Raw genomic sequence first — 12,505 nt, forward strand, 5'->3', positions numbered from 1 at the left:
TTCTTTCTCAAACAGCTTAGTATTTCATGATTAGTAAAAGAAGCTTTAAACTTTTCGACGGATTTGATCTTATGAAAATAAAAAAGTGTCTATTTGTCAGTTGTAATAATAATTAGTTGATGTTGTAGTGAATTAAGTCTAATATATTATAATTATAGACAGCTCATTTTCTAGAGAATGAAATTTGAAACACGGTGAGTGGTAGTCAAGAGCTTTTTCTCCACAAAAACATGAACAGTATTTTGAAAATTTTACCACAATCAATGTGATATGTGCATGTCTTCAGTCAACGCTGATTCAATTGTACTCGATACAATTTCCTTGAGAATTGCGACATTGATTTTCACCAACAAATTCTCTATTGTTGAATCATTCACAATGGAATTGAGTTGATTTAGTTTCCTTACAAATATTCGCATCTTATGCTCTGATCAGTTCAAAGTTTTCCTCTGAACTCGCTATGTGACGTGAACAAAATTATTTCGAAATACTTTATACCCTGAATTGGATTACACGTGTTAAATCGTATTCCATTTATGGCCTTAACGTTACTTGAAAACCAATGAGTATTAATCAATCGCAATTGCGTGCCGTGTTATTCATTTTTTTTTTTTTCGGTTAACAATGACTAAACGGCAGTACTCTGCATGAGACTTGTGTAAATACGTTGAGCTTGTCCGAGATGTGAAAGTAGAACCGGAAAATAGTAATCAAATTGATAATAGTTGAAATAAGGGAAAAATGATGACCGATGCGGACTTCGGTGGTAAAAGTTTTTCTCACTTTTATAAGAAAAGCCGTTATCTCAGGGTGAAAAAGATACAGGGAAGAGGCCTTTGCCAACAAAGGCATAATTTTGCAAATCCGCTGAGCGATATGGACCCCGTGTATATCAAGGCTGAGTGGATCCATTTATAAAGATATAACCTCGGCCACTCTATGAGTCAAAGCTGCTTACCGTTCCCGGTAAGAATCTTTGCTCTCTCAAGATCCTAAGTGGTTATGACACCGGGCTTTGTACACCGCAGATTCTCCTCTTTATATACCTACTTTACCTCGCGGCATGGTGAGGTGATGAACGAAAGAAACAGGAAAAATGGATGGAGAATGTTTGAAAATCCTTTTTTAACGTTGTACAGTAAGCGGGAAAAAAATGCTTTCTTGTCGTTGTAAAACATGATTGTCAAAATTCATTGCTGTGAATTTGCGGAGAAAAGTCAACTATTCCGAAATGGATAGCTGCAAAAATCTAGAAAATCGATGTCACAGGCGGTGGAGAAACAAAAACAACAATTATTATCAGACTGTCAGAGTTAAGATTTGAGGAAAACTTCATGAACGGAATGCGTATGAAAAAAAACAAAAATGTGTAAATCATTTTCTGAAATCTTGCTTACAAGATCGTTTCTTAATTTGTCAGCATGTGAAATGTTCTGACTTTTTTTGAAATGTTTTCATAACAGCTTCTGAATCCCAGGAACAACCGTTTCTTTTCTCTACTTTCCTGTGTCTAAAATTGTCCTTTATTGTAATTTTGGAGACGCGTATAGTAAGATGACGTTATAAACTATTGTGCTGAAATTTTACGGATTATTTTCTGATCTTCTGGAACCGTTTAGAATCGTTAAAGGGAATTGGAAATAATTTTTACTAAATTGGTTTAATCGATTTTTTAAATTTCATATCTCAGTAATTTTGAAAGCAATAATTCGTTCCTGTGTTTCATTTGTTACAAAATATTGAAGAAAGGTACCGTATAACATCACAGGTGCTAAAATACACCTCATGATTCAATAACAGTGTAATTCGACTGTATGAAACATTTGCAATTATCGTTTACAACGAGATCACAAAATTGCAAGCTAATTGTTAAAAATCACTCACTGAGAAAATTTTCATTTGTTACAGTAAATCGAAAAATTGAGTAACACGGGTATCGTTAAAGAAACTGTTTGAATATTGTTGGAATTACGAAAAACGTGGTACGCGTAACCATTTTGCACTATCGTCGATCCTTTTTTGGTAACTGCAACGCAAAATCAGTTTGTGAGGTTTACTCTACTTTTTTAGCTAAGCAAGGCTTTAACGTCAATTTATCGTTGCACGAGCATTAAATTTTCGCAACACAGTTGCAAGAAAATATAGCAACAGCGATCGTAATGAGAAAGAATAGTAACGGATACTAGACTTTTCGGTAACAGCTAGAAAACTAATTTTCATTTTCTACCCAGAACTATATTTTTCGATTGTGGTAAAAAATGAAAATAATTAAGGACTGAGCGGTAACCGGAACTAAAAATTTCTCTCAGTGCCGTATGCAGAATTCCTTCGATTCGTTTGCACTCTCTTCGCAAGACTTTCGAAGTCATGGAATTTTGGCGAATATCCGCAGGTGTCTTCGCCCTCCGCAGTACGAACGAGGCGAAATTGAACGGCATGTAAGGAATAGGGCGAGTATCGGCGGGGGTTGCGTTAGTCACCCTCTGTCTCGGGGGCTCTTCATGGCTCTCCGCGACTAAGCCACAATGGCATTAAAATTACGTATACCAGCTGAAATTGAATTGCAAGTTGGAAATGTATCGCGTGTAGTCGTAGAACGGGCCTTTCGGGTCGGGTTAGTTAGCGCGCAAGTACACGTATCAAAGGCTCTCCGAATTCAAGCTTAACAAAGCCGGCATTGGCTTTACTAACCGTGTCACGTATACGGCGTACCTTACCTGCTTGTTACCAAAACTAACCCCTCAACGGCTCCGCAACCTTCAACCTTAATATGCCCACTGGGAGATGCTTTGCGAGCTTGTTTCTCCTCGCTTTGGATAAATCGAGGCTGCTGCTCGGAATTATCTGCCTGAATAATCTTCTCAACGCATTCTCACTTCGGCCGGACGAGAAAATACATAGATTCAACGTATTCGTGGTGTTGACGATTTTTTTCCCCAACCATAAACCCTAAATCGACTTTAAATAATTGAAAAACAATTCCCTAATTTTTTTACATTTTTATCTCAACTCTGACACCTGCCTGTAAGAGGGTAGATTTCCCCATTCAAAATACACGTGTTTCGGACAAATTTACAATGTATATTTTAATGCAGGAGTAACAATGTTCAAAAACATCTGTAGCTACGAGTTTTTAGTGGGCTAGACGAAATTTCACTTCCTCTGAATAAAAAAAAAGTCAGATTTCCACGGTGTGCAATTTGTCGATATTGCCTGGTATATGACGATGTACATTTTTTTTCACGTAGTAGCACTAATGACCACTAAAACCTCGCAGTTACACATTTTTTCAAAACATTACTACTCTTACAATAAAACATATACCGATAATGTATCCGAAACACGTGTATTTGAAATGAAGAAATCCATCCTTTTTGCGGGGGGATTAGATTAGAGGTGAAAATTTGAAAAAAATTAGGGAATTACTTTTTGAATTATTTAGTGGGACAGTCGAAATTCAAAAATAACCTTTTTAAGGTTCACCCTAACGAAGAGATAAAGACATACGGCGTCAATAAGCCGCGTATAAAACTCGTCAGGTGGTCGTTCGGTGGAAGTACAATAGGAGCGGTGCGATAATATCCGCATCAGTCCTCGTTTTAAATTTAAATCCGCTAACTAAATCTCCCATTCAAATTATATAAAGGATGCGAACTGTGCACCGTGCTAGGAACGCGCAAAAAGCCCCGGCAGCGTCAAATGGCCCTAAGTAGCTGCTTAGCTGCACATTTGGCTCGAATTTCCAACCCCCGTTGCACCGACACCCCTCCACTTACATCGCGGGATCTATCTCCGTACGCAACACTCGAACCAGCCGCGTATCGCTACAACGAGATCTGAAAACCATGCCGATAGTCCTCGGTGGATACAATGCTAATCTGTTTCGAGTGGAACCCCTTGTCCGCAGGGCCCCCTTTTTCTATTCCACACACGGCATGCGCCACACTTCGGTCGAAGAAACAAACCCTCGGTAGAAGTGGATGTAAGTTGTCTGAACGCGGAGAGGATGATAAAATTTATTTATTTGTTTATTTATAAATTTTAGGGACTCGGAGTCCTTGTATACATATATGAAGTGTCAAAAGTGAATATAGAAATAAAGAAAATGTAATGGGAGGTGAGAAATGTGTGATACTGAGTTTTATGATACTTTTAGATTCATTTTACTGAAGTTGTTACATGTATGTATTTACATATTGTAATCGAAAGGAATTTTGTCGGTTTCGCATGCTTTTGGTGCAATTAGAATTGTTTCATTTGCTCTTTCAGATCGCTTGAAACGAAACCTTGCCAGTAAGATTTGAATACATATTCAAAACAATCCACAATCCGCTTTATTCAATAAACAATATTTTTATTCATTTGAGCAGGGCCCTCTAACGGCCGAAATTTCAAAATTTAAATTTTTCTTTTTTGGACTTCGACATCGAGAAATTATTGACCTATATTCAAGATAATATCGACAAATGATTCAACGCAATTCATAATGCCTGAAACAAAATTGTTTCTTTATCACGGTTATTATTGCGAAATATTATACCTATCTAAAAATGGTTCCTGATTTGCATAAACGTCAATTTCAAACTTCATCTTAAATGATTTGGGTGTACTTACACGATTCAAAAAAGTTATAACTGTATCGTTGATTACAAAACTGAATTTTCTTTTTTAACGAAATATCTTTTGCAGCGCCCGAAGAAGTATTTGGTTGAAGAAAAATTTTATCCTGACAGTAGGACTTCAGCCGGAGGCCTGCAGGGTGAGTCTAACGAATTTGTTCGATTCAGTTTGGTGATTTGGGCCGATTAGGCTCGAGGCGATATTATTAGGCATGAGGTGGAATTAGATGCATCTGCCGGTAGGATCCATTGTTGCTGCGTAGGTTTACACGCCTGCAAACCAACCCCGATGATATTCAGCCGAGCGTAAAGGCGTGGATTCTAATTGACAAATTAAATTTCACATACATCGCCTTGCAGCAGCCCGAGGTTTCCCCAAAATTCATTATTATACATGTGTGCCCACGGGATATGAAATTCTAAAATGCATCGTTGATTCGTCATAGTTTTCGCATTATCGCTCGCACGCCAACTTCTTTTCTGACCATTAACGCTGCTGCCGTGAAAATTTCCTGCGATAATCCTCGGCTCTTTCAGCGATCATAAACCGAACGAAAATCTAGAGAGAGAGAGAGAGAGAGAGAGAGAGAGAAGGCGAAAAGCTCCGATGGTGTCGAATGCTCGGTGCGTTTTCGTATTTCCATGAAAAAGACCCGCGCCTCGGCAAACGTGCTTCGTATTAAGGGTGAATTATCACAGAATCAAAATAATTCGATAGCTAGGGGCGGCTCGTTCGAGTGGGGTTGGCATCCAGCGCTGTTGGCATTAGGGGTTGTCCCGGCCCCTCCGTTACATGTTTGGATAAGGTTTTGTCCGTGGATAACCTCGGCCGATCATGTTTTCTGAGTAAAAAACCACGTGTAAGAAAATTTCGATGGAACAATCGGGAACTGAGACGTCGAAAACTAAGATTTGTCAAATCGGCATTGCGCTGCCCGGAAATTAGGACGGGAAAATCTTACTGTCCCAGTTTCTGGCCGCCGTCATTACTTTTCCACTTTCCCAATCATATTTATTCATTTAAGTTAATTCACTGGGCGTGTATAGCTCTATTAAGCCACCGTGTCGATGCAGCATCGCGGCACTGCCTAAAGGCTGATTTGCTCTGTGGTTTGGAAAAAAAATTGATCCTAGCTGCAGCGTAATTCCGCCCCTCGTCGTCAATTATAGCCAATATGTGGAAGAGGTTTTTGGCATGACTTCTAAGCACGAAAATTTTAGAAACCTGTTTTGCAATCGGCACTGTCGAATGATCGCATTCCCATTATACATTTCTCATTGTCAGTTTAGGGGAGAAAATGAATAATAATATGCTCGAGGTAAATTATTTTAATTGAAGAATCTCGAAACGGTGAACGACTCCGAGGAAGAAATATACAGATAAACACGTACAAAAAAAAACAATTTGAATTTCTGATTCGTATGAGAGATTTTTTTTATCGGTATCCAAGGTCAATGTTAAAAAATCATCCATAGATGTTGATGTTTCAGCATTTTGGTGGGGGTCCTTCTCAGGATTATAACATTTATGAAACACAACTTACGTTATACATACCTAATCAATTCGACAACAAAGAAAAATAAAAAATGAGGAAATGCTTTGGGCATTTTTCTCGTTCTTTGTTCTTTGTTTTTCGTTTTCCGTTCTTGTTCTTGGACTATGTCTAAATAAATAACATTGAATTATAATTCTATTCCTCTGTGTAATTTAGGATACACGAATTAATTATTGAAAAGCTGAAAAAAGTCACCATTTGGTAACCAGAAACTGTGGATAATTGGAAAGAATATTATTGTTTTGAAAAGATGTTTTTAACTATTTTTGAATGCTTCTTGTGGCAAAACAATTAGATATGCTATTCGGACTTTTTTGCAGAGTTCGTCGAGACGTTCAAAACTCCTGAACATAACTTTCCTCTATCCGTAAGGGTTTAGTCAGCGTTCGCATTATAAGTGTGTGGTCTTTTTCCGACTTGGCTTACAAATATATTTATATCTCAAACCCTATAGATCTGGTGTCAACGAAATATGGCCTAAAATCTGGCCAGACGTTGTGGCTATCCATAGAAAAAAAAAAAATCAAAATCAGATCAACAGTTCTAGGGTTATATGCAAACAAAGACTTTTCCAAGCGAGCGCCGTAGTATGTCGGGTTGCCTACCACTAAGGGACACAAATATCGGTAAAACAGACCTACGACAGATGCAGTCGTAATCACTTTTGGCAATTAAAATCATATAATCCCTTCAACGTGACTTCCGACTACGAAAGTTCCGACTAGGCTTATAAATGTCGTTCTATCTCCATAACTATCGATATGGTTGTAACGAAAAATAGACTAAAATTTGGCGAGAATTGTAGGTCTTTACAGAAAAAATAAAATAATCAAAATCGGTTCAGGAGTTCTGTATTTATAAGCGAACATACGGGCAGACAGACAGACAGATAGACGTTGAGTTTTATACTTATGTATGTAGAGAAGAAGAGATGATATTCCGGAACTTGCAAAGTCAGGACTCTTCCCGTGACTCGTACATCGACTTTCATCTATATCTGTGATAGTACCTAAAACGAGAAAGGAGAACGAACAGGTGTGCTAGTTAGAGAAAATCCAGACTGCCGAGTCTTCCCGTTTCTTTTTAATGCAAGCTCTACGTCTGCACAGCGGCAGATACAAGCAGCCGCTAAGACGAAGGAGAAGCTTCCAGATCTGATGCACAAAGCACATGCAGATGATAATTTAATTGGATTTCAAGTTAGAAGAGCCAATCAGAGTAGACAGTCTTTAATCGGGTTAGACGGAGGTGATATCGGCGGAATATCAATTACTCTAATTAACCAGGATGCTTGTGAACTTCCTGCAGTATCTCGGGGGACCGAGTGGGGTGAATAACATCTTTTGTCTCTGCCAAATTAACGGGGAATATTCAAATTTCATTCCATCCAAACTCGGTGCAGATTCGTGACGTCTTCGCAACTCTTTTCGATCGCTCTGTTTTATAGGAACTTTTTAAAGCACCCAACGTTCGATTCGCCAGGAATTACGCCGCCGAACATGGACGAAATGGAATTTTTATATCTATTGAAAAAAAGATCCAAAGACCGCCGTACAATGCTGCGATTCAGTGACACGTATCAGGCACATTAAGCACGCAGAAAGATTAGCTCGTCAGCTCAGCCAGGACAATATCACAATAGAATGAACCGCTTCCTGACTCTCGACTTTCAATTAAATGCAATTTTTTTTTTTTTTTTTCTATCCTCTCCCATTATTCTCACAGAGCGGACGTATTATTGCTGCTAACAAATGGGATAATAGATGCGTAAAATCGCGTCGGTTCATATTCTACTTTCATCAAGAGGTATTCAGGTATTCTTAACGTTATACCTACGCTGGTATGAAATTAACATTTTTTCGATGACCTTGCGCTGACGATTCGGTTTCAACGATCCATCATCTACAGTCGAGCAAACAAATTGATAAAACATAATACGTAAAAGTTATGAAGTGATGAAATCAAGCCTGAATGAGCGGGATTAAACTTGATTGAGACGAACTTCATTAAACGAATTTCTCAGTAACAAGGATGAAAAAACGTTAAAAATCGCGAAATTCATGAGTTGAAAAAATGTTCCGTTGATGATACAAGCAGATAAATCACAATGCACAAAATATATCCTATTGATTGTACAATTTTTATGGATCAGGGCTCACTTTAATTGAGCCGTGGCGAATGGAGGAATAATCTACCGAATGAGAAATGTTATTGAGGTTAACTGAGGAGATGAAAAATTGCAGGTAATTTCAACTGGCCGAACGGCTTTAAATTATTACAGAAGAATGTGATTGCTCTACTTTAAAAGCGGGCGATTTTGAATGGAATTCGTATTTTTTTTTTCCAAGATAACAAGACGAGTATCAGATATCCGATTCTGCTGAAAATTTTCGGGGAATTCACTTCGATTCTGTACCAATTACGTGACAATGCATCCCATTTTCTCATATCAGCTGCATCGCCAGTCATTGTCACATATAATTAATACAGGATCGAAATTGCATTTGGTTTCGAACCGAAAACAAGTTAGCCGGAAAGTTCATGCATTTGAGCATTTTCCTGTTTTCTACGACTAGATTCCCCTGGATTGATTCTCCCGGGACCGAATTTTCCGAAAAATATGCACGCGAATGAATTCCCTCCGAAAAAAAATCGCACCACTCAGAAATTTCTCCGGAAATTCATTTTAGTTTATTCATTTATTTTTAATTATTTGTTCTTTATTGTCCTGGAGATTTCACGAAGGAGAGATTTTACCCACTGAGAGAAATTTTTAATTCCGATTAACGTTCAGTACTTAATTATTTTCATTCTTTACCACAATCGAAAAATACAGTTCTAGGTGTAAAATGAAAATTAGTTTTCTAGCTGTTGCCAAAAAAGTCTAGTATCCGTTACTATTCTTTCTCATTACGATCGCTGTTGCTATATTTTCTTGCAACTGTTGCGAAAATTTAATGCTTGTGCAACGATAAATTGACGTTAAAGCCTTGTTTAGCTGAAAAAAGTAGAGTAAACCTCCCAAACTGATTTTGCGTTGCAGTTACCAAAAAAGGATCGACAATAGCGCAAAATGGTTAGGCGTACCTCGTTTTTCGTAATCCCAAAAATATTCAATTTCTTTAACGATACCTGTTTTCCTGAATATTTCTACTTACTATAAAAAATGAAATTTTTCTCAATCCCAGGGAAAATTTTGTCCAGATGGATCTTACCCGAAAAACTTAGTCCGAGAAAATTTATTTCACCGAGAAACAGATTGGATACTATTTTGCTGTACATGCATACCTCTGTTGCAGAATTCCATAACGCGTATTTTCGAAGCCTCGGAGAAATACCTTATGATTAAAAAAGTACGCAATTAGACAGCTCTGTATCATAGGTATGTACCCACATAGTTGCACTCGAAACGGTTGAGATCGGTGGCCCAGAGAAGAACGATAAACGGCATCCGCAAAAGGCAGTGTCGTTACCGTGCTGAATGTGAATTGTAATTTTCCGAAACATCGAATTTCCATAGAATTCCGGTTCGGTTCTAAGTGGAGAACGTTTGATGACGGGTATTACCATGATGCGCTGTTTCCTGCGACCGTGGTCACAAATGACGTACCCTTCGGCATGACGAGTACCGGGCTTCGGGATCTGTGTGTGCAACGCGTGTGGGAGAGAACGGGAATTTTAACTCGTTGTAGGTAGGTACACACAGTGCAGGATGATCGTTGTTTCTGCCATATTAATATCGTTCCCTCGGCGGACATTTCACGTTGTTATTACGTAACAACTCTCGTTAAACAAGGTATCATTGTCGTGATTACCGGATCAGAGCTGACTGCATGCGTATATAATATATCTGCAGCTTGCCGCGGTGCGACTGTTTAAAATCGGAACAACATCTAGCAGTTTCACCTGTCAAACGAACGTTACGATTATGCCTCAAGAGATGACAAACATTACCTAATGCTCGTTACGATCGCTTATTTCTTCTACGCAGTTTCGCAGTGTTCGTGCCATCGGAATTAGGCCACGACAGCGAAAGACGTTGTTTTTCTCATATGTTGAAAAAATTTCCTCGTGACGTCAGAGCCTGGCTATCGGCGCCATTTTATCACCACATAACCTAAGTTTTTCAGTTTAATGGAGGCAAATCGTTGTTCTTGGGGTTTCAAATTATTCACCTCACATAAATTGATCGAACATAATCAATGACATATCTGTTCCACTACCCACACGTGAAAAAAGACGGTCAACGGTCAGCTGTCAGCCTGGTTGCATTAGTTTCATTTGCTACCACCAGATGACGCATTGCAAATTGAGAATCCCAATAAACTACGATCTTACGTGTACGGTAGGGTGGCTCATTTTCTGATTCATTTTTTTTTAAGGTGCTACTCGAAAAGGTTGTGACAAATATTAATAAAAAAATAAATAAATTATCGTAAAACCTGCAAGAGGTAGGAAAATATGAGGTCGCTACCAATTATTGGAATATTTTTGATTTATATTTATGTATACACCTTACGGACTTATATTAGTGATATTTTTCTCGTATCGTGGTCCAATTAATCATTGTTCAGAAGAATCAGTACTGAAATCGAAATAGGGACATTAAGGTGATGCGATAATCCTATTTCGGTAGCAAAAACTGTTATCCCAATACGAGAACAGCCAACTGCGGAATTTTAAGGCGCAGTTTGCTGTTGATTGGTGAATGATTGATTGGACCACGATGTGAAAAAATTTACTAATATTTATACATAAGTTCGCAAAAAGGTGTACGCATAAAAATGAGTGAAAAATATTTCATTAATTGGTAGCGACCTCTAAATATTTTCCTACCTCCACTACGTTTTACGATGATTTTTTATTTGTTAATTTTTTTGTTTTTTTGCAACATTTGTCATATTTTTTTCGAATAGCATCTGGAAAAGAAAAAATAAGTTAAAATATGAGCCCTCCTACTGTACAGGCGCGCTGAGCTATTGAGATGGCGATGCTCTAGCTGGGAATGGAGAATCAGGCGTATTATGATTATGAAAGACACAGTACACGCGATTAGCGTCGGTAAAGGCGGTAATGCTAATGAAACAATAATTGGATGGAGGGTTCGGGAGGCTGGCTGGCTGGCTCGAGAGAGTGGATAAACTGGCGTGTAGGAAAAACTCGTAACGCGAACCACGCCCAGAGCTCTTCTGATTATGTTCCATTAGCCAATAGCCGTTCGGCTTGGAGTTACAGGTCCTGAACCGCTCCGGGAATTTTTATCATTTTTTTTCTCTTCTTTCCCGCAACATCATCTTGTGAAATTTGATTTACGAAGCGTGTGGAGCCTGCGTACAAGTGTACCCTTTTTCCAAACAGTGCCGAAATGAAAAGTTGGCGCATGCGCATATTCCAAACGTTCTACTTTCCAAGCCAAGACTGTTTTTTTTTTTTTTTGCGCATGCGTACTTGCGAAGTATCGCACAAGTTTACGTATTGCACGATGAAATTTAAGAAAATTCTGTGATTGCTGTTGGCGAAACGGAGATATATTTAAAAGTTTGTTACTGGCATCAGGTAGATAAAAATAATTTAAATTAAATTAAAAAAATAGAACACACGTGCGTGAGTCTGAAATTCCTTGGAGATAGTTACCGAATATCTGCGAAAACTCGAACACAACATACCCTTAAAACTAGTAGAATTCATTCTGAGCGATTGATTCATCCGAGCGTGTAGAAAAGCCTGGAAATTGTGTTTTTGACCGGAGAAGCAGTCTTCTGACATCGCATTTGGTTCTTGAACAACCTTCATCGTATTACGGTTTCGTGAAACTCTTCCCATTGAAAGGAAAGTTCGCCTGTTGGATATCCCGCGACAGTGGAATGCTAAGTTGATCAGAGCAGTTCTCAAGCATTTCATCAAGAGATTTGAACTTGGATTAAAAATTCCCTCCTCCTTTTGTTAAACACAGCGATCATTGGCCTTCCTTGGATAATTTATACCGCTTGTCGTGACGTAAGTAACCTCAAAAATTTTGACAGTTATCGCAGTAACAGTGGTGCTCAATTCACAATCGTCAAAATTTTTGAGGTTACATACGTCGTGACAAACTGTATAAACTTGTGACGATTGGTTGACCTGGCAAACTGTCTCTAACCTCAAAAATTTTGACAGTTACCGTATTAACAGTGGTGCTCAACTCACATTTCACAAAATTTTTGAGTTGGTCGACCTGTCAAACAGCCGATCTCACAATCAGATTGCAGCGCGTGCGCATTAAATTTTATCAAACTATGGCCAATATACAGTCGTTAGGAATTCATTCTGCGCAATACACTGAAGTCTTAC

Source organism: Neodiprion pinetum, chromosome 4 (assembly GCF_021155775.2).
Source record: "Neodiprion pinetum isolate iyNeoPine1 chromosome 4, iyNeoPine1.2, whole genome shotgun sequence".
NCBI lineage: Eukaryota > Metazoa > Arthropoda > Insecta > Hymenoptera > Diprionidae > Neodiprion > Neodiprion pinetum.